Source organism: Passer montanus, unplaced genomic scaffold (genome assembly GCF_014805655.1).
Source record: "Passer montanus isolate IOZ18808 unplaced genomic scaffold, ASM1480565v1 scaffold7, whole genome shotgun sequence".
Lineage (NCBI taxonomy): Eukaryota > Metazoa > Chordata > Aves > Passeriformes > Passeridae > Passer > Passer montanus.
The window spans coordinates 13,847,087-13,874,580 of record NW_024372147.1 but is presented as its reverse complement, the minus strand read 5'-3'; the positions used below and the strand labels follow the sequence as shown (position 1 = coordinate 13,874,580).

The following is a 27,494-nucleotide window of genomic DNA, read 5'->3' as shown; positions in this document are numbered from 1 at the left end:
TTGGTCTATTCTGGAATCAATATTCATTGAAGGAAACTTTGGTAGTCTCCATTCACAAACTTCAGGCATCACATCTGGAAAAAAAAAAAATCTCGGAATATGCAAAGCTTTGGGAGAATTAACCAGGGAAACGCAAAAGAAAAGCAGAGGAATTACACAGAAAAAAGGAATCAGAAGGGATCAGAAGACGCCAGCATTTGATAGCACACTACATGTAAAACCAGAAAAAACAAGGAGTGTTGCACCCCAGCTGTGTCATTTTGCTCTGTGGAGTAACTCACAATAATCACCTTGCAGGGTCCTATATCCAGAAATGGAAAAGAAAACCGGGGATTGTTTTCTGTACACTCCTGACTTTGCTGAGTCTCCTGCATCTTGCTTACTCCTGGCCTGTGGATTCTGATTTTTATTTGGGAGGGACTGTCCTGTGAAACCCTTCCTGGCATCATCACAAAGCTTCTGAATGATTTACTCCTAGAGACACTGGATCCCTGGGGCAACGGAGATAGCTCTTGAGATAAGAGTGGGAGGAGTGAAAGAAAACACCATCAATCCGTTCCGAATATTCAAGCCCTCGGGGGAAAAAATTCAAGGCACACAAAAACCGGGAGTACTGTATCCTTTCGCAGCTGAAAAGGTTTTAGAGATGGCCTGTTCTGACCAGTAAAAATCAAGGCACAAGTCTAAAAACTTTGTTTCTAAGGGGAGGTTCACAAAACAATGCAGAGAGAGCTGATGCCCATTTTGCTTTTTGAAAGCCCTGCCGAGGGGCTTTCAAAAAGCAAACCCAGTGCAGCCGGAGGGCACATTCTGCCGAGGCTCCAACATGAAAAGAGCGTTTCACGCGAGAGACTCCACTGGGGAATCCTCAGCACTGGGCTGTGTACCAGCCTAGGACAGGTATCGGACCTGACCCCATTTATTAGACCTGCTGGGGCCAACACTCCTTTTCTGAGCTCCGCACAGCCCCTCCAACCCGCACACATCGCGGACTCCACTGCGGTTAGCCCCCGGCAGATCTTCCCAAGGATGCCGAATTTCTAGGCGCAGCCCCGACGGTAAACTACCCTCCTCGACGAGGAGCTCCCGCATCCCGGCCGGCCGCCGAGCCAGGCTCTTAGGCGAGGGGCAAGAGAACTCCTGTCTGCCCCCGCCGCTCGCACTCCAGCGCACCGCCGCCGCTCCGCCGCCACCCAGCGCGCCCGGCCCGGCCCGGAGCGTCCCGCGGCGGCAGGAGCGCCGTGCCGGGGTGCGGGGGCAGGCAGCCCGGCCCGGAGCGGGAGGCGGCCGGAGGCGCCGCGTTGGTTTTGGGCAGCGCGCAGCCGCAGTGCGGCCGCCGCCGGGTACAAAGCGGGGCCGGAGCGCTCCGCGGGCTCGCAGCGCGGCGGCGGGAGGGAGGGAAGGAGGGAAACAGGCAAACAGCTGAAGTTTTGCGGGGTCACTGGAGTTCCCCCAACCTCCTCGCCGGGACGCGGAGCCCGGAGGTGAGCGGCGGGGATGCGATTGGGATGGGCTGGACGTGGGCGCTCGGGCGAGGGGCGAGCGCAGCGCGGCGGAGCTGCTGCCGCCGCTCTCGTCGAGGAGCCTCGCAGTTCCCCGGCCCCGGGAGAGCTCCCGGCAATGTCGGGAGCGGGGAGCGGACGGTCAGCTACGGCGCTGCCCCGCTGTAGGAAGACGGCGGTCCCGGCGGACCGGTCTGTGAGCGTGTCGCGAAGAGTTGTTGGTCTGCCTCCCCGTTTTTAGTAAAAATCCTTGATTATGGCAAACGAGGCGCGGACGCGCGTATTACGAGCATCGCCGCATCCCGCCCGCTCTCGGAGCCGCGACCCTGCCCTGCGCCCCGCCGGCAGCTCCCCCGGCCCCGAGGGAGGCGCTGCCAGGTGCGGTGGGAATACCTGGGAAGGGGAGAGGTCACATGTGAGCGCAGTGTTCATCGGTGCTTTGTTTAAATGGACCGTCACTAACTTGTGAGCCGGCACTTCAAAAGAGTAGAGAATTTTTTTGGGTAGGGGGATGGGCGAAGGGGAAGGTCTTGGGCTTTGATGCTCAGTACAAAAGTGCTTTAACTTTGGCTGCTCTTCACGAGTCTCGCGAATGCTCTTCACGAAAAAAGAAAAGGCCCAATTCACAAACTCTTAAAGACATCCTGAAGTGTTTGAAAACACTCTTAATTTTTCTGAAACAACGTTCTGGGACCCAGTAACTTTATACGCATTTACGTGTAAAAACTGATTCAGATATAGTTAAAAGCCTCAGTAATGATAGTGGCTTTCTTGTGACTGCTTTGTCCCCGAGTTGCACATTAGACCAAGCTGAATTTAACTTTTCTTGTACTGATGTTCAGGTCAGGTATGGTGTGCTTTTTGTTAAAGCTCTCAAACATCTAAGTAGCACCTGAGCCCGTTTGGCATATCAGTAGCGTAGTTGACCACCTTTTATCTTGGCAAGCCATAGAAGATACCGTCACAATTTGCTGATTAAAAATATCGACTGTATCTTACCCTTTTATTTCACCCCTTCTGTCAGAGTGACTGGGTCTTATTAGAAGTTGTGGGGGTGTCTATTGAGAAGGAAGGAAAATATGAGAAAAGTGAGAGGAGGCTAATCGGGATAATGTGTGAATTTTACAAAGGCCAAACTAATTTAGAAAGTGTTCGTGATGTCCAGAGAAAGTGCTGACATTTTTGTTCGCTTGACTTAGAAGTGCTGCTTGGGTCTTCACATCCAGAGTCAGTTTTCCAAAGGGAGTGGGTGCCAGTAGGGCGAGGTGGTACTGCCTGACAGGAGTAGGGCTGCATCCAGTCTGTGGTGCAAGCAGTATCTTTGAAGTCATGTCTCTCTTCTGCCTGGGAACATCTGCCATGTATTAGTGACTAGATGAAACAGGATTCCACCCCAAAACTGCCTCCTCAACAGGAGATGAGATATTGTCACATGACGAGACAGCCTGTGTCCTTCCTCCGCTGGTTTTGAGTGAGAGAGGTTGCACCTCTGGTGCACCTCTGCAGCTCTGGTGTGGGGCAGTGGGGTGGGAAACTTGTTGCATTCCACACAGCACTGAGTGTGGGTCACGCCAGTGCCAGGGGCACAGCCCCAGGTGGTGGCAGAGTGCAGCCTGGGCTTAAGGATAGGTAAGGACACATGCTCTTGTGTGCCTCAAAATCTGCAGCTTTGCTGACCATGTGTTTAATGGAATTTGGTGTTACATTAGACTCTGTTTCATTTGTCTGACATCACAGTGTGGTTTTTCCCTTTGTATTGCTAGCAATCTAACTAGAAGGAAATTCATATTGTAAAGTGTGTTTTGTTGACAGCTTCTGTAGCACTCCAGCCCATACAGGAGTCCCTAGGGTCTTAGTTTTTTAATTAGTGCACACCTGCTTTCTTTTAAGATTGGGCTTTACTTCAAAATTGCACTGGAGAAAGCCTTGATTGAAAACTGAATGTGAACTGGTTTTAGGTGTCAGTTCAGGGTGTCTTTAAAAACCCCACCTCCTTGGGAGAACCTGCTATGGAGGTATTTCTTGTAGCACAAATGACTTCACTTTGAGATGAGTTGATCCAGTAGCTCCCCCTCGTATCTGTTTGCCTTTTCTCACTCTCGCAGTTTTCTCAGGTTTGTAAGCTTCTGGTACACCTTGTCGTCTCAATTTCTGCAGTGTGCTGCATGTCTAAATAATAGATGGTGAAAGTGAAATGAAAACGTCCAAATGAAGAGTCAGTTTTGCAAATGATGCAGAGCTACTGTGAAGAGCTGTCGGGAATGGGCATCTGATCGTGCTTTCAGTTGCTAAAACATCAGTTGTTAACTGAGGAGAGTTGCAGATTTTCTTGTGGTGTCAGCACCTGTTGAAGTGGTAGGTCATGGAGACGAAGTGTTTTTTCCCTAGTCATTTAGCTAATGGAATTGACTAATGGGCCGAAGGAGGTGTTTTCGGGCATAACTGCTTGTACTGTTTATCCATCCAAATTCTCCTCTGCACTTCAGAAAGGGGAGAAAAATAGTAGTTGGAAAGTGGATTGAAAGCACGTGTGTGTGTGTATGTATGTGCACAAGTATGAATTTTATCTAAAACTTTTGTGGGTTGTGTCAAGATGACATGTTAAGCTGATGACTAGGTTTTCATGTTGTAATGATGATGAGGCGTTAATGTAGAATTGCAACAAGAGGTAGCAACGAAGAACTTACAAAAAATTATGATTCCACCTTACTTCTTAAAGATGCAGTAAATGTAGTTTAGAGATGACTTGAAATGCCAGCTGTAACTTTTTATAGAATTTATTTGAGAAGTCTTTTGTTTAAACTATATAAAAATATCTAAAAATAATATTGTCTTTTTATAAACCTTTTGTATATAACCATATTTCACAAGCCTTTATGAAATAAAAATATTTATGAACATTATTAAATAAGTTCATCTTGACTAGAGATTCAGATTTATGGTGAGGTTTATAATGTGTTTGAGTCTAGTGGGAAATGATTCATTTTAAGTATCTTAATAGTATCTGCTTGCATGGTTGAATAATTGGCAGTGCTGTAAAAAGGCATTTATGTATCTCAAGGGAAACTACTTAGGCTTGTCAACTCTGACACTCCACAGTTGTCTCTTGCTCCCATTATAGAGGCTATATAGTGAGGGGAAGTAACATGCAAATTATATGACTGTTCCCAGCTATCAAAAGACTGGTACCTGAAGAGAAATAAATACATGTCAGGAATTAACAATTGGCATAATTGATTTTTTTTCCCCCCAGTTTATATATTTTCCTAGCATTGTTGTATTGTGAATTGTACTTGTAAGGTCTATCTAGTGTGTTTGCGAATTTTGCCCATGTGTTTTACTTTGGGAAACTGTGTCTGCAGTCATGACAGTAGCGTTGAGACTTGTGGTTAAATCTGAATAGTGATTCAGGCCATGTTCATATTTGTACTTCACCAAAGGCTCCCTGGCAAACTCCAGAAAGCAGAAAGATGTAGGTGGTGGTAGTCACTTTTTCACTATTAATGGTGTACTTGTCTATGATGAGGAAAAAAAGAAATAGCTTATAATGTGCTGTAGTGAACATGGGAAATGCTTTCTGAGCTTTGATAATAATGAAAAAAAAATCTGTCATTCAGGAGGGGTGGCAAGAGCATCTGATCTCTCTTTTGGGCTGCCATGGACTCTGGGCTCTTAACCCTGTATTAAACCCAATGACTAGTCTGGCTAAAGCATAACTTAGAAGGCGACATCCTGTTGGACTTAAAGAACTTCCACAGGTTTCCCTTGTCACTTAGTGCCAATTTTTTGTGTTTTTCTGAGCTCAAAAATGTGTTTCTGATTTCTAATTAGAGCTGTACTGAGGAAGGATAGCTGGCAATTAAACATGAGTCATGAATGCGTGTTTTCAATGTCCCTTTAATTCTTTAGAGATGTGAGTAGACTGAAGACAGAGAAGTCGGACAAGATCAGTTGGAACTTAATTGTGGATAAGCATTGTCAAACTGAGTCTGGTCTTTTCAAAAGCCAAGCTGCTATTGACATACTTTTCTGATGTATGGGCTCCCTGTTGCACACAGGAGCCAAAAGTAGACCCAGATATTTGCCCTGATGGGTTGGAGGATGGGTAACTACCTTTCCCTAAAACAAGGCATCTCCAGAAAATGTTCTGGTGAAGGGGATGGTGGGAGGAGTTGGGCTCTGGGGGTGTCCCAGCTTGCTTTGGGGCCCAGGGATAGTGCTTGTGTCCTATCCCTCACACAGACAGAGATGTTGTGCCGTCCTGGAGCACTGAGATGTTGCTGTGTGACACACAGAGCTCAAGACAAAGAAGTGGCAGTGAGAGAGGTCTTCTACATGCATCATAGGTCTTTTTTCCATCTTCCCTGCAGCTGTGTATGCCATGAGCTATAGCAGCTTTTTGTGGTGTTTGGGGGTGGTTGGTATCCAGGAGAGCAGTGGGTGCACCTCACTGGATTTCCTGGACAAATGTTTGCAGTGCCACACTTAGGGGTTGGATTGGTGGTCTGCACTGGCCTGGTGATGTATTAGGCTGTTTCATCATGTGCTAGTGCTCTGAAGTTCCTTGCCTGTAGATGCCCTAAGCTGCTGATTGTAGAAATCTAGAAGGATTTACTGTTGAATTCATTGTTACCTTTGGTACCCTTTCCTCATCCCAAGGACCTTGCTTTTTCTTACTGGTCTATCATCTTCTGGGCCCAAAGAGTCCTGTGCATTTACATGAAACAGTAGTGCCCTGGCAGGAGTAGGTTAGACTGCTGCTGAGGTTTGCAAGAAGATGCAAACAGCCAAAATGTTGGTTATTGGACAGGGCACTTATTAAGGCTGCTTTGGGTTGAGAGGCTCTGTAACAGAGGTTCTTATCAAATGTGAGGTACCCATACATCTAAGACTGATGATGTCTAATCAATCCTGTATGTCTTGTATGAGTCTGTAACTAGTTAACACTGACTTTTAAACTCTAAGTCCGTGGACTTTTTTTCCCTGCTTTTTTGTTATTTCAGGTAGTCTTCCTAAGTTTAGCTCCAGACAGGGCTGTTACCCACACAAGTGATCTGTCCTTCTCTTGGTCTCACTAAGCTGTTAGCCTTTATGGCTGCTGTGCACTGACAATAAATTCTGTAGCGTGTGTGCACACATTTCAGCCTCTTAATTGTATGACTTGATCAACACTTCTTGACATAAGGCCAAACACTGATTTAGCTTTTATGCACCATCTATTATTTTACATAATCCACTAGCCCCTTCCAAATAATGTAGTTTGGTCTGTTAAAGATTGAGCTGTCTTTGTGAAGCCTCTTTCACGATTTATGTGTATTTCTGATCCCTTCCCAATTCTGCAGGGTCATTTTTAAGGGGGAGGATGCTGCCCAGATTGACTCGGATGATTTTGCACCACGAATTGCCGAGTGGCGCCAGAAATGTTTCTGTTTTATTCAGCAGCCGTGCCAGTCTCCACACTTCCTGGCTCTTTCCTGTTGGCTCTGCCTGTGCTGCAGGGGCTTTACAGGGGCTGCAAGTAGGCAGAAAACCTGTGCCTGGCCAAAAGCAGCCCTTGCGCTTTTGCTGCCACCTTCTTTCTCTTGGTGTTAGTATTAATGTGGCTGTGGGACAAAACAGATTGGAACACTGATCTGGCTGGAAACAGATGAGCTGGAATACCTCCCTCCTTCCCCTCACCCCCGGCTATTGGATGTGTGCAGTGTCCCACGGGCTGTGCCAACATAGCATGAGAGGGTGGGAAGCCTCAGCGGTAGTACGGGGATGTCAGAAATTAATGGGCATGAAATCGTGGTACTGTGATTGCCTCCCGAGCCGGTGAGTTGGAATTCCATGTGATGTGAATTTGGTGCATTAGAACCTTTTAGGTAGATGAGGGTCAGGAGCACTGATCATCCAAGCCCTGCTTTGTGGGTGGGACTGGGAGAGCTCCTCACCTTGCTCTTTTTACTCATCATGCTGCCAGCCTGCAACCTGTTAGTCTCAAAGACTAACGAGTTTCGTTTAAAACTAAACTAATTATCCGTTTAAAACTAAACTAATTATCTCCCCCGAGCTAGTCTAATCCTTTTTTTTTTTTTAACCACAACTGTTTTCCCAGCTAACGGCTGGAAGCCTTCCCTGAAGTGAGATAATGTCAGAGGTTGAATGTGTTTGTTTAGGTGCATAAACGTGGCTGTGCATGGTGGGGCTTCCATCACAGTGTTTTCATTCACTTCATGAGCTGTTAAATGAGAAAAGGATGGTGCTCATTCTTCAGCTGTTTTGGAACAGCTGTGTCAAAAAGGCCCCAAGGACCTCGGACAATAGTGAAATCTCTGTGAATGATGGATGCTCTTTTCATCTCTGTCTCAGCATACGCAGAGGATCTCGGAGAGTTATACCAAACTAACCTAATTTGGATAGGGAAAGAAAGATATATACATGAATGTTTATGTGGCTCTTCAGTACTTCTCCAATGGAAGTACTTCTCGCAAATGGAATTTACGAAGAAGTGGAGTGACTGGGGAAAGTAATGTTTAGATTCAGACTAGGGAACCTTTCTGTCTATTTGTGTTGACACTTCTGGGTGTTTTAAAATTAGAATATGAAAAGTAACAAAGGACAGTCAAGATACTGATCGTGAGACAAAAGCCGGGGCACTTGACTCATGCATAGTTATTAAATGAAGCAATATTGCAGAATTTTTCTCCCAATTTCCAGACTTCCAGCAGAAGAGAAATCGGAATGAAAGAGTTGATAGGTCTTCTGAGTTTTGCAGCTTGGCAAACGCAGTTTAAGGTTGTTAGTATGTTCTGACCAGTGCTTTGTTATTAACCCACCTGTTAGTAGGCAGGTTGTTTCAATTCATCAGTGTTCCTTTGCAGTGTTAGTAGACTGATACATTAAGATATGTTCTACTTCCCGCTGCAGCTCAGTTTTTGGAGGGCTGCACTAGAGCAGAGCCTTGCTTTTTTCGTTTCCCCAGGGTGTATCTACCTCAATAGCTACAGCAAAATACCTACTAAGAGATGTTTCGTTTAGCTGATTTCTTCAGAGTAGAAACTGGTCTTTCGATGAGGGTGAATCCCACTGTGAGGGGTTTATTTTGTTTTTAAGGAGAGTGCTTTACTGGGTAATGAATGACTCATATGCTGGAATCTGACTTTTAGCTCCGATTAGCCACAGATACTCGCAGATGTACCTGCCGTTCCGCAACAGATAGCTTCAGTGTGCATTGTTTACATTTCAGATACCAAACCAGGGTGAAAATCAGACTGTTCATTCATTGCGACCTGCCATGTAGCTGAGTGTGAGTGCCCGTCCCTTCAGGCTCCATTAGCATGAGTTAACTTTGTAATTGGGTTTCTGGGGCAAACAGGGACAGGAAGCAGAAGTAATTTGGCAGGCCAGGCTTAGCTTTTTTGTTCTGTGTGTTGTAAGTGCACAAGAGAGCAGAAGTAAAAAATGGGTGCAGAATGGCTGGAGAGATCCTAACAAAGCAGAGGACAGTTGCCAAAAGTTGATCTGGATGTTATGGAATATCGTGGAGCTTAACCCAGGTGGGACTTTACAGCTATATTTGAAGCAGAATTTCCATAGCTTCCTGTGATTTTCAGAGCCCTTCTCTTGCTGCTCTGTATTATTCAGCTGTCTGTCTGGCAGTAGCACTTTGCCTTGTAGAGTCTAGCAACAGAAAATTGCTTGCTAGCAACAGAAAATTCAGGCTTGCTGAATGAAAAGCAGTTGTCACTATTCAGTTTTGAAGCTGCTTCACAATGGACTTAATGGAAATGTGAGTTTTGAAGGTGCTCTAAACTCTGTTCATAATAACTGGTTTTGCACAAATAAACCCAAGAAGAGAGGGGGGAAAAATCCAAACCAAACTGTAAAATGCTAGAGTTCCTGAGTAGGGGAGACAGGTTTTGGTGTTTTTTCTTCAATTTTTTAAGACATTGAAAGTCATTTGGCTGTTTTCAGGTGTTCAGTTTGGGTTTACAGGAACGTGATTAGAATTAAGCTGCTTTATGATATTTTTTTAAAACCACACTTCACATTTTTCAGTTAATAACTTCACTTTTAAAACAATAGTCTTTTTCCCAGACTAATCTTAAGACTCAGAAAATGCAATACAAGAAGAGATTTTTAGCTTAAGTTCCATTCCTTCCTGATATGTGGGGCTGAACTTGTTTGTAAACTTTGAAGTTGCTGCTTTTTGGATTTTTTTGGTTGTTTTTTTTTTCTTTGTTTTGTTTTTGTTGGGGTTTTTTTTGCCTTTTTTTGTTTGTTTGTTTGTTTTTTGGGGTTTTTTTTGTTTTTTTCCTGATGATAAGCTCTTGAAGGGTTTTCTTTCCTCAGATGAATGTTAGTCTGGCATCACTGACCGTTTCTCAACTTACATTTTACCAGCAGCCTTCTCAGGCAGCTTTCTGTGCATGACAAGTCAGTAACATTCGAAGGGGAGATATAATCAATCACCTGCAAGACCAAGGTGAAATCTCTCTAAAACAACGAGGTGCAGGAAATCATGCAGACATGATTAGCTGCAGTTTATGTATCTTGTTAGCATAGTTACCTGGGCTGACAAACTTGATGCATGCTTCTTGGTTTGTTCTTAGTGGTGTTATGGGCTGCTTTACGCATGGGGGTTTTTTTGAGTAGACAAGGGTTCCGATGTGTGTAGTGCAAGTTGCCATCTGTGATTTAGCACCGAGTCTTTGTCTCCTTTGTGTTTTTCTAGCAGTTTCTCATCCCATCACTACTGCTGCTTGTGCCCACTGTCGTGTTTTCAATCAGTGTTGCAGGATCACATAAATGAAAATACTAGTGGCTGCCGGGAGCCTTGTCGCGGAGGAAATTTAAGGAAAACAAGCCCCTCTTTGTATCCGTGCACACATCATGACTGTCACGAGTTGTGCGGTAGGCGTGCTAAGGAGATGCAGTCGGCGCTGGGAGGTGCAGCTCCTGGGAGGCTGCTGCTCCCGCCAGATAGCCAGTGCCCTGTCACTTAGGGGGTGGACTGGGATGTGGGGATCAAGAAAATGTGGTCGAAATTAAATGGAGTTCTTCAAGAATCTTATAAATAAGCAGTTGACAGAGTATTGTTTGCATTGGGTAATGGGGTTGTTGGTTTTGGCTGAAGTAGGCTTGAGAGGGTTTCAGGACTGTTACCTGTAGCAATTCCATCTTTTGTTGGCCTGGGGCAGAGAAGGTCTGTGCACGTACAGCTGAATATCTGGCTCAGGAAGTGTTAAGTTCATAGATTTATTAGTCTTAATGCTGGTATATTTTTCATGCATGCAACTAGCCAAAAAAACAGGACGGCCTGCAGTTTGTTTTAGGGGGTAGAGATTAATGACAGTTTTATTGCAAAGCTACATTTGTAGTTTTGTTTCCACAAGCACAGGGTGACTGGGACAGGAAGGGACCTTTGTTGGTTTGCAGTCTGCAGTTGAGCCTTTTGACCCCTCCACAGACCACCCCCCGCTTAAAAGGAGCCCTGCAACTCCTCAGCAACCCCGGCTGCCTCTTGGTCTTCTTGTGTTGTTCCCCTGGTAGCCCCTCCCATCCCTCTCTCCCGAGCAGCAAAGCCCCCTGGCCCCCAGTCCGCATTGCTCACATTCCCGAGCTCAGTGGGATGAGGGAGGTGGCTAAGCTGGTCCTCTGCTCTGGCTTGGAAACCACTGTTGTGAAAGCAGCCTGCCTGCTCCTGTCCTCCCTTTATATCCATCAGAGCCCCCCTGCCCACATAGCTCACATTCCGGAGCCGAATTTCATTTGGGATGGTGTTTTGCTTTGGAGGCCGTTCCTGCTTGGTAATAAAAGTTTCCTTGTAGCTACATCTTCATGGAAGAGCAGCAGCTTATGTCCCCCTCTTTAATGCACTTGGTGGCTGTTCTGGGTTGTTCAAGGTCCCTTTGGTGACTGCAAGTGAGTGAGATGGCAGATGCAGCAGTGAGGAGAGTGTGCAGTAAGTGGCCAGAGGTTTGGCTGTGCACGGGCTGAAGGAGAATGTTGGGGTCCTGGAGGAGACACCACTGGAGCTGGTGTCTGTGGCTTTTGTGTAGGGAGGAAGTTTCATTGTCATTTCAGTTAAAAGACTTTTCCTTCCCACCTCCTCCTCCAAGCAACTTGCTAATTTACATCACAAAAGTGAACCAGGGTTGTCTCCTTACTGTGTTTCAGAAAATAACAATTGTCTTCAACTCTGAGTGAAAATGACACGATTTATGGGCTGCTTTATGCATAGTGGTGCATTCAAGTATAACTGTTAATTGAACTGCCTAATATTCTTTTATCACAATGTCCAGTTACAGCTAGTCTTTCATCAGTGCTGAGAGAGTTTCATTGCAAGGAGGAGAACTGTCTGGCCTGTGATACTGGTGTTGCCCCGTGGAAGAACTAGCTGGGTATGTAAGGCACTTTCCTGCGCATCCTGTCTTCAGAAACAGTGGGCTGTTTCCCATGTCTGTTGCTAAGCCAGAGATTCTTTGAGCAAATAAAAAATAGCAGTAATGTATTTATACACAGCTAGGAGCACTAACAATTTGCTGTCAGCCAACAGCCATTTGTATCTATATTAAAGCTTAGTCAAAGCTTTTTTTGGAGCTGGAGCATCTCATCACTTTGATTTCAGTGCAGAAGTTGTCAAGCCACAAGGCTGCCCTGACACTCCTGCATAAAGTTGCTGTAAATAGGTGTGTGACCACTGTATATGTACCACAGGTCAGAAGCAGCAGTTACTCCATCTGTGCTTTTTCTCTTTCCTTTCTATTAATCTCTGGACCTTTGTCTAAAACCCAGAGTATTATAGAGACTGCAGGAGGGGCCAGAGTAAGGCATGGAGTCTGTATTCTGTATTGCCCCAAGATTCATGTCTGTGCTGTGTTGTAAAATTGTCCTGTTTGTTGCTCTTGCTCTGAATGGAAACGCCTTTTGTGTCTGGCTAAACTTTGGAAAAGCATTAGGCCCAAGGAGGAACATTTTCCTTCCTTTGTCAAATAAAATCTTCCCTTGGAACAATGCTTGAATAGTTATGTTGTGCTGTTTGGCCTGTCAAAATCCAGCTATTTTTTTGCCAAAACTAAGGTAAGCTCCAGATAGCACTTAACATGTGCTCTTTCTCAATGAATTACTCACATAAAAGCACTTGCTAAACCATGTCTAGACTGCAAAGACCTGGATTTGACTGAATCTAATTAAAGCAGTGGTGGCTTTCAGGTACAGATTTCACTGCAGCATGTTATCCTGGCTTTTGCCAGAAGTAGGCTGGCCATGGCTGAAGTGGTTTTGACCTGAATGCACAGGTAAATTCAAGTCAGATACCTCTGAACTGGTACTTCTGCCCACCTGCTTAGCCTGCCACAAAGAGAACACCATGTGCCCAGAGTAGGATAGCCAAGCAGCTCATGGTGATACAAGTTTCACCACAGTCTTCTCAGAAAAACTGAAATCAATTTCCTGCTGGTTTTGGAGAATTGGGTGAATAATTCTGACAGCTACAAGAAACTTTCTGAGTGCATTGCAGAGATATGAAGAGTCTGAAAACATCCCTGCTAGAAATACTGGTTTTGATACTGGAGGTTAAACATGTTCAATGCACAGCACTAACTAGTCTGTGCTGGCCAGCCACCCTGATGACTAAGCTTGTGAGTTCATTGCCCATCTGTGCCCATTGCCTCATCTTAACTCAGGTTGATTACCAGCTGCTTATTGATTAAGAGGGATTAGGGAAGTCCTGGATGTCTAACACAGCTGGTTTCTCCCATCTCTGAGTAAGTCACTGAGTGGAAGTTGTGGTATTGCCTGTGGATCTCTCCCTGGAGCTGTTCAGGGTAGGTTTTACTGAAGCAGAGAGAAGCATAATGTAACTCCTGGCTTCTGATAGTTTTACCTCGTGGCCTTGAACGTTTGCCCAGACATGTCTGTGAAGCATCTTGGCTGTTCTCATGCTTTTGCTATTCCTCTGTCTCAGCTCTCCGGACTCCTTTTATTTCCTGTAACTTTTCTATCTAGCGTGCACTTTGTTCAGTGCCCATCAAGTCATGCCTGTTCCTCCTCTTTCACCCTGCCCCTGAATGCTTGCTCTGTTCAAAGTCTCTAAGACAATACCAGAAAAAGGGGGGTCACCGTGAAGAAAATGGAAGAAATAAAAGGGAGAAGTGAAAGAGCTGTCTCTGACAGAATTCAGGCTCCACTGTCTAATCTGACAAGTATAATTTTTCCTTGAGAAACTGTCCTTTGCTTCACATTTTCAGCTTGTCATCAAATTTCTGCTAGTTTTGAACTTTGTCTCATGAGGCTATTGCAGGAGCAGGAGTAATGAGCCAGTAGTGCAATTCATTTTCTTGTCATTAGAAGTGGAGGGGTGAAAAAAATATTCAGCTGCCTCTCACTGTAACACAGCAGCAGTGGGTGACTGCCATGACTTTTTAGGCTGTTGCAGTCTTACAAAATGTTCTAGTTTGGAAATTTAAAAATAAGATATACTGGACTATTCTTAGTACCAAGTTCAATGCTCAGCATTGCAAAGAAAGTTTGTGTAGCTAATTAAAGGTATATACATACTACTTTTTGGCAGTGTGAAGAGAAAACTTTTCTGGTAAGGAATGTTGGCATGACCTTGCCTTGTCCCTGAGTGTCTGAGAACTTGCATTTTTGTCATCTTTTCAGCAGAACACAACCTGGAATAAACCACATAGTGGCTAGGGGTCACAGCACAAATGTGCCATGCTTGCTTTAGTGAGTTCTCTTCTTTGCAGCTGATAGTAGGGGCTGTGGATTAGCCCCCTCACTGCCTTCTCCTCTGGCCATGGGCTGTGAACCATGCTCTTTTAAGCTCTTCCTGCTTGCTGCAAGAATCTGGTGTTTTCTTAACTGTGAACACTATTCTAGGCTGATTTATGTATGATTTTTTTTTAACAGATCTCTTGATTTTCTTTCACTGTTAATATGCTAATTCACAGCTGGTTGCTACAGGACTGAATATGTTCTGGATCAAGAATAGCCCCAGTCTGTGTTGGGACTATTCCTGTATGAATTATGTTTTGCTGCTGTGGAAAGAAGGCTGTTGTGCTGTATGATTGATTTGCAATTCATCTTGCATGGCCCAGTCAGGACTCAAGTTGGATGGTGCTGATGGATGAGGTGATTAGTGCTGATGTTGAAGATGGAGTTACAGGTAAAGAGGTTCCTAGCTCCACGGCTTCTTACCATGAAAAAAGGGGCAGTATTTGTCTTGCTATACTGACATACTGAGCTTCTCTCTGATCTCTAGGAAGTCTCCAATTTCCTTGATCCCTTCTTGAAAACTTCATTTTACATCATTATTTAAATTTTTTTTTCTTTTTCTTCGGCATGAAGGAAAACCTTCCTTACTTTTGTCGTGCTGTCTATTGGAAGTGACAGAAATTGCATCAGAGCCTGGATTTTTTTTTTTTTTTTGTAGATGAGTTTGTATTCCCTAAGGCTCTGGCATTTATCAGCCCTTGTTCATGATGGAAGTTGCAGGTCATTGAGATATTTTAACTCCTGACCTAATAGCATGTGAGTGTTTGCCGTTGCCCAGTTTGCTCAATTCCCTGTTTGGTCAGCAGCTGGGGAGCTGCTGGGAGCGTGGCTGGCCTTGGCTGCAGCTCACGCACAGAGCTGGCTTTGGTGGCGGAGCAGGAGCTGCGGGGCTGGAATGCTGTCGGTGCGCGGAGCCCGGGGGCAGGCAGGCAGGCAGGGTGGCACACACAGAAGGCTGATGATGGGATGTGAGCCTGCGGTGGGAGCTGCTGGCTGCCGAGCACTGCCGTCCCCATACCTGTTCCCTTGTGCTTGCTGAGGGGTAATTGTAAACAGCCATTTCCCTTTTTCTTTGTAGGTCTTTCTTTTGGTGTTCCTTTTAACCCAGATTCTTCCTTCAGCTTGCCAGTTACTTATAACTCCTAATTCCGGTTTAATGACTTTTTTGTGTCTGGGGATTGTACTTTATTTGCATCACAACAGAGCCCTGTGAAAGGCTTGCAGTAATGTCAGCTCTGGATCTGGTGTTGGGCAGTTCAAAGTGCCAGGCATGAGTTTTGTCAAGTTGGTCCCTTTGTGCTGCAAGGTTTGAAGATACTGATCTCGTTGGAAGTAGGCAGGTGGCAGGTCAAGCAGCACATCTGAGAGTTGCCTGCCGAGAAAACTTGTTTTAATGAGAAAGAATAGAAAAGTAACAAGTCTGTCACAAGGAGAGATTTCAGGAGTTCAGTTTTATGACATCACTAGTAAAAGTAAGTTAATAAACACCAACACACCAAGAGCATCTCAAGGGTTAGTCAGTCTCTTTTATTTTGTGTATTATGGCCTATTGATTTAATGAGATTGTAGAACCAATTTCTCAAAGCCTGGTAATAAAACACATCAGTTAAAGTGAGGCTGAAGTTTGGATGAAATTATTTAGTTTTGTGGACTGTTTCTTTCAACACCTTGGATTAATAATGTTTGGGTTTTGGGTTGTTTTTTTTTTTTTTTTTTTTTAATTAAGAATTCATCATACCTGAACTATGTAGCAAAATATGCTTCTAAGCTGCAACCCCCCCAAGCTGCATTTCTTTTTAATTGCCAAATGTTCTATTTGCCAGTAGAAGCATGGGAAAATATTAATAACTGACAGACTATCTGATGAAGAATGTTGAAAGAAGTCTGCTAGCATCAGGACTTTTTTTATGGTTATGAGTAACTGTGAATGCTTCATTTTAGTAGGAAAAAAGGAGATACTACTAAACCTCAGTTCTGCCGTCACTTTTCCCAGCTGCAGTCTCAGATCTTTGTTAAGCTCATTTTTTGTTTTTGTCTCACTCAGCTCAGGCCCAAAGGTTTCGAATGGGTCATTTCATTTGGAAATTTTTCAGTTTCTAAACATGCTTTGGAGAGCAAAGCAAAAAAACAAAACAAAAAAACCCTCCTCTAATACACAACACCCCCAGCTGTAGTACATCCAACAAGTTTTGCAATGCTTCAGTACTGCCAGAGTGTCCTGCAGTTGCTTGCTTTCCTTTTGATGAGTTTTAATGGGTCCCTGTTCTGTTAGCTTGCTTCAGATAGGTAGCAAGAGAAGGACTTGCCTTTCCAGAAGGAAACTTCTCACATGCTGTGAATGCAAATAGACCGTTTGCTCCCCTCCCACCACCTAAATCTTTCCTCCCAGGCTTTGTGGGATTTAGTGCCAGCTCACAACACAAGTGTGACAGCTGGTTAGTGTCCAAAGTCCTTTTTGTTGTTTCAGCTTTAATCAGGAAATGATTTGTCAGAGGATCAAAGCACTCTTGGCTGAATTAACTGTTTTTTGCCAAACTGTAGCTTTGATGCGTATGTAAATATTGTCTGATATTTATTGGGACGGAGTGATCCTTGCACAGGAGTGATTTTGGACTATAACCCGAATAAAACTGGGCTTGACACTGCTAATTGTACAGAGCAGCCTGCATAGACTGTTAGAGATCACATTTGGAAATTAGATCAGGTGTGCCAGTAAGTTGCATGTATGTGGCAAAAGGTCTATTAGCTTAATTCTGAAAGCCATTGTAGACTCTTTGCCTCCCCTTCTGCCTCTGTTTCTGAAAGCCAGTTGCATGTCACTTGGCCCTGTTGGCCTTCGGAGGCTTTGTGACACTGTGGGGATGTGACTTCTCCTGTGCACTGCTCTGAGGGCTTCTGGGAATTGCAGGGTTTGCAGGTGCTCATTGTGCCATGCAAAAATGCAGTGAAGTAAGACCCCCTGGGAGGACTTGGCAGTGATCACAGCTTGTATGTCTGTGTGTTGGCAAATATTTTATTGGCAATGCCATGCTGTGAGAGTAGAGTGAGGGAAGGGGTGAGATCCTGTGCCTGGGATTCCTTTGCTCCCCATGTAGTTGTTGGGACAGGTGTGTACGTGTCTCTGCAGGTGCCAGTGCTGGTGGGAGAAGCATGAGCTGCAGGCACAGAGGGAGGTGGTCTTCAGCTAGGGAATGTGTTCTGTGAGGAAATAAAGCTGAGTAAGGTTGTGTTTGATGCCTGAGGAGAAGGTGGGCAGGGGGAGGTCAGGGTGCAAGGCAGTGAGGTGGTGGCTGGGTAACATCACTCTTCAGAAGCTGTTGTAAGAAAGTTTCTTGGGGGCAGGGGTGGTGATTCTTTTTGTCCATGAGAGCACACAGCTCTAGATGACTATTTGAGACAGCAGTCCCATTATGAAGGATGGACACATTCTCTTCAATATTTAGGAATCAATTGGATTTTTTTTTTCTATAAAAATTGTATTTGGGTGGAACATACCCAAAACGCAAGTCGCACTTTCTTTTCCTGCTCTCTGATTTGAAATGCCATGTTTCTCAGTCACCCTAAAGTAATTCCCTACCCCGAATGTAGAAGGAACACATCTCCTCTCTGGGCAAGAGGGCCCGGCCCTGCTCTCCAGAAACAAATGGATGATCCATTGCATGGTGGCTCAGCTGCCAGGATCTCTCAAGCATCTGACACCTCTTCTTGACTCTGTATGGAAGGAAAAGAAGGCATGGAAATCTGCTGTGGCAAACTCTGCTCTGCTGCCTGCAGTGCCTTTGGGCATTTGAATGGCTTGTGCTGCACCACTGTGTAGCTTGAAGGAGGGGGGTTTGTGCTCTGGAGAAGGGAGAAGAAAATTGGTTGTATGTGGTGAACTCCATGATATTGAGTTGGTGTCTGTCTGGTACGCCTGAGGGAGAAATGGAAAGAAATGCATGGTGTCAGGATGCCTGATGGATGTGAGAAGAGTTGGATCGTGGCACACAGAAAAGACATAAAGTGAGATGTTAATCAGTAACAAGCTGAGTCATCTTGCAACAGCTTGCAATGCCAAGTAGAGATGTACACAGCACAAAAGGAAGGAATGTGCACAAGTGTGTTTATTCCAAGTATGGAAGGACTAGCCCTCATTCTTACACTCAAACCCGGGGCATTTTATTACTTTTGAGAAGTAACAGAATGTAGTAGGAAATGTGTCCCTATGCCTTTTGTTCCCTGTAATGTTCTTCAGATGGAATAGTCTTGTTAGGAAATGCCTGGTAATCAATCAGAGGGCAGCTGCTTACCCAGCCTGTGTTCTGGACATCAGCGTTCTTGATCCAGCCTGCTACATCTTCAGGGTCTTTTAAATGACCTCTTCCTCATTTCTTGTCCAAAGAAAGCCAGTCAGTTTGTCAGAGAAGAGCTTGAAGAGCTCATTAACCTAGAATGATGTATCTTATAATGAAGGTCTCTCCTTTAAAAGGAAAGAAAGCAGAACAAATAGTAATCCTGTTGTTTGCCCAGCACAAAGTCTGTTTTGTTTCAAGGAAGTACCTGGTCCTTGACATTTTCATTTTCTTATTGTTGGCTCTGAATTACTCACCTGAGACTGAGCTGCAGGTGTCTTCAGGTTTGAACATTCTTGCTTCTCAGATTTCAATGAAATGTGTGTGCTGTAAGACCAGAAACTATAATTTTTTTTTTTTTGGTGTCTGAAATTGCTGTGTGGGTGGGTACAAAGCAAAGGATGGGGACAAAGGGATAAAAACTTTGTGTGAGAAAGCACAGCTGGCTAGGCTGCACATCTCCAGTGCATTGAGCTCTGTGTATCTAGAGGGTGATAACATGCAAAACAAAGATAGTTTCCATCGCCTGTGTTTGTCCAGTTGGCCTGTTGCCCACTTGTGCTCATGCAGTTGTGAGGATGTGGTCTTGGTGCTCCTGCTTCACTCTGGGTAAAGCAAAGATGGAGAGAAGTAGTGCTGGGTGTTACTAATGTAACTGGAAAAGGGCAATGAGATTAGAGGTACTTTGGGTGTGGCACAAGTTTATAGCTTGTCCTTCCTCATTAAAAAAAAACAAACAAACACAAAATAATAATTTAAGAAACTCTATGGTTATTGTCCTAGCTAAAATGAGGGACATCTCAGTCATAAACGGACTGAAAAGGCAAAATGTATGTTGGATTATTGAGTCTTTGTTCAGGCAGGTGAAAGTTTTATTTACATTTTTAATGATTGTGGTATCCCTTTGCCACTCCAAAATGCTACAGCTGAGTGCAGATGTTTCAGAGAATACTTGACTTCTGGATGTATCTGCCTAATGACAGCCCGGAGTTTTGACTTTTGCTATTAGTACTTCTGTTGTTTGTGTTGTGATGGTACTAACAGAGCAGTATTTGCAGAATGCCTGAGATCCATAGTATGAAAAGTGTGCTGAACTCTTTTTGTGGAGTGTTTTTTCCATTGTTTCTTCTGTGTGACTCATCTCTTGTTTTAGTGCTATATCCAAGCAGCTTTTTTTAGCCTTTGATCCAAGATAACTGACACTTAGAACAACAGAGTCTTGCTTCCTTGGTTTTAAAGTGTGTTAGCTACTCATGTCTTAAACTGGCATGTCACTTGCAACTGCATTCTGGTCCTGCCCTTACAGCAAGGCATCTCTACCCTGTTGCAACTTGTTCAGAAATAGTTTATTTCAGGGAAACTTGTTCAACTAAGAGATATGAGATCTCCTCTCATTATACGTTTGAAAGCATCTATGCCTTTGGCATGTTGACCTCTCACCAAACTCAGAGTGCAAGGTAAGTTGGTGCTCTGAAATTTAGTCAGGCAAGAGCAATGGTGCTTTACTTTCACTGCTTCTTGCTGCTGATAGAGAAAATCTTGAGGTGATTGTGTCTTTTTAATGGCATTTTTCGAAACAAACGAAGCCAGTTCTTAAAATGCTATCACGTGCTTATTCGTAGATAGGCACATACTCTGCCGCTAGAAGCTTTACAGTGCCTGGGTGAGGAGGAATTAATTAGCAACCTTCTTGCTAGGTGGTGTCCTCTTTCACTGTTCTCAGATTGCAAAGGGTAAGAATGAGAAAAAAGCCTACCTGGTTATCTCTTGATTTCATGTTGGCCCACCCCAGACAGATTATGCCTAAGCGTTCTGGGTGGAGTTCAGTTAAAGTTTGCACCAGACAGGGCCTTTGCAGCGTGCCATTCCCACCTTGCACGCTTTGCCTGTCCGTGCTGTCCTTTGGCTGGTGCAGTCCTTGTCGGTCACTGCTGGGAGGTTCTGGGGACAGGGGCATGACTGCTGCAGCATGAAGGGCGAGAATCAGCGTTGTCACTGCAGGCTGCAGCTTTGCCTGTGCCCGTGCTGTCCTTGTCGGTCACTGCTGGGAGGTTCTGGGGACAGGGGGCATGACTGCTGCAGCATGAAGGGTGAGAATCAGCGTTGTCACTGCGGGCTGCAGCTTTGCCTGTGCCCGGGGGGTTTTATCAGGGAGTTACTGTGGCTCAAGGGCTGAAAAACCAAACACTTTCTCCAAACCCTCGCTCTCTCTGTGTAGAACTTCACTGTTACAGCCGTGGGGTTTTATCAGGGAGTTACTGTGGCTCAAGGGCTGAAAAAACACTTTCTCCAAACCCTCTCTCTCTCTGTGTAGAACTTCACTGTTACAACAAGAAGTCACTTTCCCTTGGCTTCATTTTGTTCACTAATTATTTCTCTAAGAAGGCAAGTCTTTAATTACTATTTTGATAAGCATGGATATTTGTTGAGAATAAAACATGAAAGTAAATATTTCAACCTTTTTCCACCTACACAGGAAAAATGGAATTCCTGCAGCTACCTTTAGAAAAACAACTTTTCACTTACAGTTGTGGTAGAAGCTGTTTTGTGGCAGCGTGTCTTTGAGCATATCTACATGTGTCCCCTTTACCTCCCTGAAACTTGTTGGTACTATTGTTGCAGGAGGTTTTTTGTTTATAGTACAGCTATATTAGCACTGTAGCAGGGTACAGGCTGCTACTCTTGACCCCTGGGGTTTCTGTGAAGGTCACAATGGAGTAGCTGGAATTCCTGCCTTAATTACATTGCAGTGGAATATCCATGCTGGTTTTCCCAAAAGATTAACAGAATGATGCTGCACTGCTTTGAAATGTGATCTCAGAGCATCTAGCTCTCAGGACAGCTTCTTTCATGTTTAACACATGCATGGATTTTGTGTATTTTTAAATGACTAATTACTACTTCTTGGAGACGCTGGTTGTTTGCTATTCCTTCTGTCTTTCTTACCAGAAGCCTTCAGTGCTCTCCTGTGGAGTAGCAGGGAAGAGTAGGACTTTGTTTCCCTGGTCATATTTTGATGTAGCTAAACTGCAGCTATTATGCAGTTGCTGTAATGTACAGTAAGGTACAGCTCTACAGATTTGAAGAATAAATACACAAAAATATTGTCCAGTGGTTAGGCTTGATAACTGCAGAAATGCCTGCAGAATTGCAGCAAAACTGAAGACAGAGACGTTGCTGTTCTGGGACTTTGGGGAAAGCATGCTAGAGAGAACTCTGTGCCTTTCTCTCCTTATATATAGCTTGGCTCCCAGAGCAAGTAGATTCTTGGCTTCAATCCAGCTATGCTGTGAAATGTGGTATCAAAGTATCTGCTCTGTTGTGAGCTATTGGTTTATCGGTCATTGGCCCTAGCATGGTCAACAAAGCAGGGACATATTGTAGGTGCCCCTCTTTGATGCAGTGTCTGTGGTTTTCTCTGTGCTCTTGGTCTGGGGTGGTGCCAGAGTACCTCAGGATGATTTGTCTTTAACTTCTGTGTGCTGAGAGCACTTCCAAACTGGACTGCACTTCCAGGGAAAATATGAACATACCTGTTTTCACTGCTGGTTCCCCCCAAAGCAGCTTAGTCTCCAGTCATTCTGGAAATAGTCTTTCTTTTAATAACGATACAAGGCTCTTTCCTTTTTTCCCTCAGCACATAGATATTGAGAAGGAAGACTGGAACACTTGTTTATGCACCTGAATTACCCCTCCTTCCTATTACCCCAAATCCTCATGTCCATACAGACAGACTATACATGGCAACTTTTTTTTGGATGGAAGCCCACAATAATACTGTTTTCTTTCTGTCACTGTTGATGAAAGTGTCACGAAGGCACTCGCTGCAGGGCAGAACAGAGGGATGTTCATGTTTCTAGTGTGTACTCCAGATGTTTATGCAATGTGCCTAAGCTTGCTGTGGAATACAAAATATTTGTGAAAGGCCCCCAGGTCTATCCATGGATAAGCTATTTGTCCAGGTTTTCTGAACAAAGCAGGAGAGAGAGCTTAACTGACAAGCCCTAATTAGCTCTGTTCTCTACAGCTCTTTCCCAGGAGAATGGCTTGGGGAAGGTTGTTATCAAATGACTTTGAAACTGGAAAACCATAATGTTGACTTTTCCCTTTATTTGTGTTTACTGGAATAGCAAATACTAAAACAGACTGGAGAAATTCCTGCTCTTAAACACTGGCAATTAAATGATTGCAACAAACATTTGATGTAAACTCAGATCTTTGTTCTGTTTCCTCTCTTCACCACAAGCCACTTTTTTTTTTGACTTAAAGCATTTTCATTGCATAACTTAGACCTTTTGAATAGATATTTTAGATAATGCTTAAGATGGTCACTCTGTCATCTTTTAATTATTTTTTAGTTTATGTGGAAGAGGGAGAGAATCTTCAAAATAAAGCTGTCCACAGTTTTTATCAGTTTGTAAGAAAATACACAGGTGTTACACTCTGCATAAACCATTGTTTACAAAAACATATTTAAAATCTACCAAAAAAATCTCCAGCAAGTTCTGGTTATATGGTGAAAACAACACTGACCAGTTCTCATTATCTTGAGATTTCAAATAGATGTGGAAAATACTGCCCTGAAATTTTACTTTCTATGAGGTTGCTGTGGCAGCTTGTATTCCCTGACATACATGGTTATTCTGCATAAAGAGAAAACATGTTGTTAATCAAAACACAAAATCTACAAATCTACAAAATCTGACTTAAAATATCAAGAGGGTTGACTGTGTGCATTGCTATAATTTCCAAAGTTTTGGAAGTGTTATAATGATGGACAAGATGCAGGGAGCTGGACTGCTTGGAAAACAAAACAGAAAAATGATTCCAGAATTATTCACGTGTCATTGCTGGAACGGTGTTCCGGATGCATGCATTGTCCCTAATGTCTGGGGAATTAGCTGAAATTAATACCTTGTATTCCACATATATTTGTGGCAAGCACCAGCAGTTAAATGAGCTGAATCAAGGACACTGGAAGTTCCATTGTAGGCAAGGGGTTTAGTCAGGTCAGTTGCCCAGAACAGCAACATGTAGGTGCTGGTATCAAAATAATTTCAGGAGCAATTGGGTTCAGAATAGCTATAGGTATTACTGCATCTCACTTGGTCAGGAGTGCAGCCAGGTCTTGATTTTGAGGAGTATGAGAACTTGGCTAGAGAAGACTGTTATTTGACATGTGTGTGCTGTTGTTCTCTCTTGTGAACAGCTTTTTCTCCCTTTTCAAAAAAAAAAAAAAAAAAGGCATTTTGTCTTGTTAGCCTTAAAAAGTACTGAAAACCTTAAAAGTACTGAAAATGTTATATATTTCACAGCTCCAGCTGTGAATATTGGTTTGTAGTGTTTCATTTTTCTTGGAGGTGGTTCCGCCACCCAAAACTTGAAAGGTGATTGCTGCTTTATCCTTGAAGGGAAGACAAGGCTATATAGAGAGGACACTCAGTATGCCTGGTGTGGAGGGGGAAATGCCATAAGCATAGGCAGCCATGCTGCAAGAAGTGGATGCCTCTGGAGTCAGGAGCAAGCATGGTCTCTTTTCTTTGTGCTTCATCTGCCTTCATCCAGTGGGTTTTTATCCCACCCAGCCCTGTGGATTGGTTCTGCCAAAGGTCCCTGGGTTTGCTGAGGAGCAGGCAGGCAATACACAGGTGTGTGAAGCATCACCCTGCAGGGACGGGTGCATGATGAGTGGTGGGATGTAGTTGGTGTTACAGCAGGCATCCTTAGAAGTGCCACATGAATGGATGCAATGGGTTTGTGGGGTTGAAGGAAAAGAAAATTACAGTATTGTCAGTGGTGGGCAGTATGATCAAAAGTCATGGTTTAGCCCACTGAAGTCTTGGTTTGGATTTGGCAGCACTTAACATGTGCAGCATTTAACATATGCACAGTTAAGTCCAGAGAAAATTTCTCTGGCCCTAAGAAATTTTGTTCTCCTGAGACCTCATGAAAAATTTTCATAATGGATGGTTGGGGTATGATCTAAGCCTGGAGTGTCAGTGTGACTTTTCCATTCATATTGGTTTACGGATGAAAGAATGTGTGGCAAATACCCAGAGTAATTATGCATGTTTCTAATGTTTCAGCTTGAATAATACCGCCCACCTTCCCAGAGAGGTCAAGTTACTGTTTCAGGCATTGCAGTTAAATAATGTACCGTGTGCCAGAGAGAAACGGTGGACTAACAGCCCTGTAAGTTTTTAAATACAGGTTTTTTTTGGTTTTTTTTTTGCTCTTTCAGGAAATAGTGAAATCAGATTAGGTTTGTGTCACTGGGTAGGTTTTGGATTTACAATCTAATGGACTATTTAAAATATATCTGAATGGGAGAGTGCTTGTGGCTTGTAGTGGTGATTTGTTTTTGAATAGCAGTACTTAATGTCGAAGGAGTATTATAGTGTGTGTGTGTGTGTATGCGCACCTGGTCGGTGTCTCTTTATGGTGCACAGACTGTTTGCAAACTGCTGCAGCAACACAGACAGTCCCACACAAGTCAAATTCTGCTCAGCAGAAGCGGTAGTGGGACAACAATGTAATTGTTGGTGATTTTTCATCCATGGTGACCTGGTGTACCTGTAAGTATGCTGAGATGATAAAGCAGCGTTGCAAAGCTTGTGCTTTTTCATCTGCATTCTGTGCTCTGCCTCCCCTGCCTTTTGCTGGCTGCCTTTGCAAATGGGAGCCTACAACTTTTCAGACAGAGTTGGTTGAGGTTCACATTGCTTAGTGACCTTTGGGTTTCGTGCACTGTGTGGGTAGATGGAAATTTTGCATGTAGGTGGCATTTTTTAGCAGTTCAAGAGAAACATACAGTGACAATCACACTGTGTGTACGTGTGCTTTCCACAATCTACTTTGAAGGATTGTTGTTAGACTACAACCTTAATGTCCATGAGCTGGAGTATGAAAATCTAGTGTTTAAGGTTTTGGAGAGGGACAGCGGTGTTCTGTATGTGGAGAGAGAGAGAAGGTATATTAATATTATAAGGAGAGATTCACTCCTTATTTTTTTGGCAGAAAGGACATGAATATTAGTGGATAAGAGGCTGGACATGACCCAGCCATGGGCAGTCCCAGCCCAGAGAGCCACACGTGTGCTGGGCTGCATCCAGAGCAGGGTGGGCAGCAGGGCCAGGGAGGGGATTCTGCCCCTCTGCTCTGCTGAGACCCCACCTGCAGGGCTGCAGCAGCTCTGGGGCCCAGCACAGGAAGGACATGGACCTGCTGGAGGGAGTCCAGAGGAGGGACACTAAGGTGGTTAGGGATGGAGCACCTGTCCTGTGAGGAAAATTGGAAAGAATTGGGATTGTTCAGCCTGGAAAAGAGAAGGCTTTGGGGTGATGTGATTGCTGCCTTTCAGTATCTGAAGGGAGCCTGCAAGAAAGATGGAGAGGGATTTTTTACAAGAGCATGTACCAAATTGGAAAGAATTGGGATTGTTCAGCCTGGAAAAGAGAAGGCTTTGGGGTGATGTGATTGCTGCCTTTCAGTATCTGAAGGGAGCCTGCAAGAAAGATGGAGGGGGATTTTTTACAAGAGCATGTACTGACAGGATGGGGGAAATGGATTACAACTGAAAGAAGGTAGGTTTAGATTAGATATAAGAAAAAATTCTTTACTGAGGGGATGGTAAGACACTGGAACAGATTGCCTAGAAAAGTTGTGGATACTCCATCCCTGGAAATGTTCAAGGCCAGGCTGATTGGAGCTTGGAGCAAGCTGGTCTAGTGAAAGATGTCCCTGTCCATGGCAGGGAGATTGTAAGATTAAAAGATACCAGGTATCTTTTAATTCTCCTTCAAGCCAAACCATTTTGTGATTCCAAAAGTATTTCCATTTGTGTATGCTGCCTTTAGTAGAGTTCCTGAACAATGCCATTGCTGAATATACAAGCCATGGTAAGTTGGAGAAGAGAAGAACATCCTGACCACCAGTACCTGTGTCCTGCTTCTCCTCCCCTTGTCTTCCTTATACTAGAACAAGCTACTTTGTTTCCTAGGGACACCAACAAATATCTTACTGTGACTGGGTTTGAAGTTTAATTGGAGAAAGCTGTTCTGTTGAGAGCTGGTGGTAGAACTCTGGGGAATAATCTGTCCTTTTCCTTGGAGGCAATATACTTGGTTATTTAATTTTCCTGGTTATTGAACACTTGGAAGTCTTTTTTTTTTGTCTACCATCTCTCATCTAAAATGTCTGGTTTACTCTTTTGTCTAGAACACAGTGCTGTTGAAGGCATAGGAACATATAGTAGTTATTACAGATTAGTTTGCTTCACAGGAGGTAAATGCAGAATTACCTTATTTTTTTTTAGCTGTTCTTCAAGCAATTGATTCAGAACATCTGATGAGACAGCTGTCATATCTTTTTTTTTTCTTTTTGTACAAGGGAAACAGTATTGCCATGACAATGGCCCTGAATGATACATGACTTCTGAGGTCCCTTTTTGTTGCAGTCTGCTGTAGTGAGGTGTGTGCAGCCCAACAGCACTGTGCAGCTTGGGATTCATAAATTCATTGTGTTTTCAGAGTTTTAGGCTGAAAATATGATGGAGACTTTTTTTCTCATCTTGTTTCAGTGTCATAACTTCCACAGAACTGTTACCAGGAGTGTGTGGAGAGTGTTGAGGATCATTCCCAAACCCTAGTCCACAGCCCTTCCAAAATTCCCATCCTTTAGGAATACAAACTTTAGAATATCACTAGGACGATGGTCATAAGATCCTCTTGAAAATCCCTAAAGGCAGCTAGGTAACATGCATATGGAAAAGCTGCAAAAATTGACCTGCTCCAGGGTTTGACTTGGTGCCAGAGAAAGATGTGAGCTCTGTTGTTGATTTTTATTCTCACTTGAAGTCTCAGGATGTTTCCTGTCCCTAATGAAGTGGAGCTTT

General features: G+C 44.0%; 1 protein-coding gene across 3 annotated transcripts in view; it reads left to right on the top strand.

Annotated features, from left to right (window-relative positions):
- Positions 1-1,357: 1,357 nt before the first annotated feature.
- KANK1 (KN motif and ankyrin repeat domains 1) overlaps positions 1,358-27,494 on the top strand; it is a 129,476-nt gene continuing 103,339 nt past the window's right edge. Inside the window, exon 1 of one of the 3 annotated variants that reach the window (XM_039729720.1) lies at positions 1,358-1,484. The gene's annotated coding sequence lies outside the window, so the exon portion shown is untranslated. Of the gene's footprint in view, positions 1,485-11,791; positions 11,891-15,188; positions 15,313-27,494 lie in introns of those variants that run through there. The other 2 variants (XM_039729722.1, XM_039729723.1) reach the window with 2 other exon arrangements.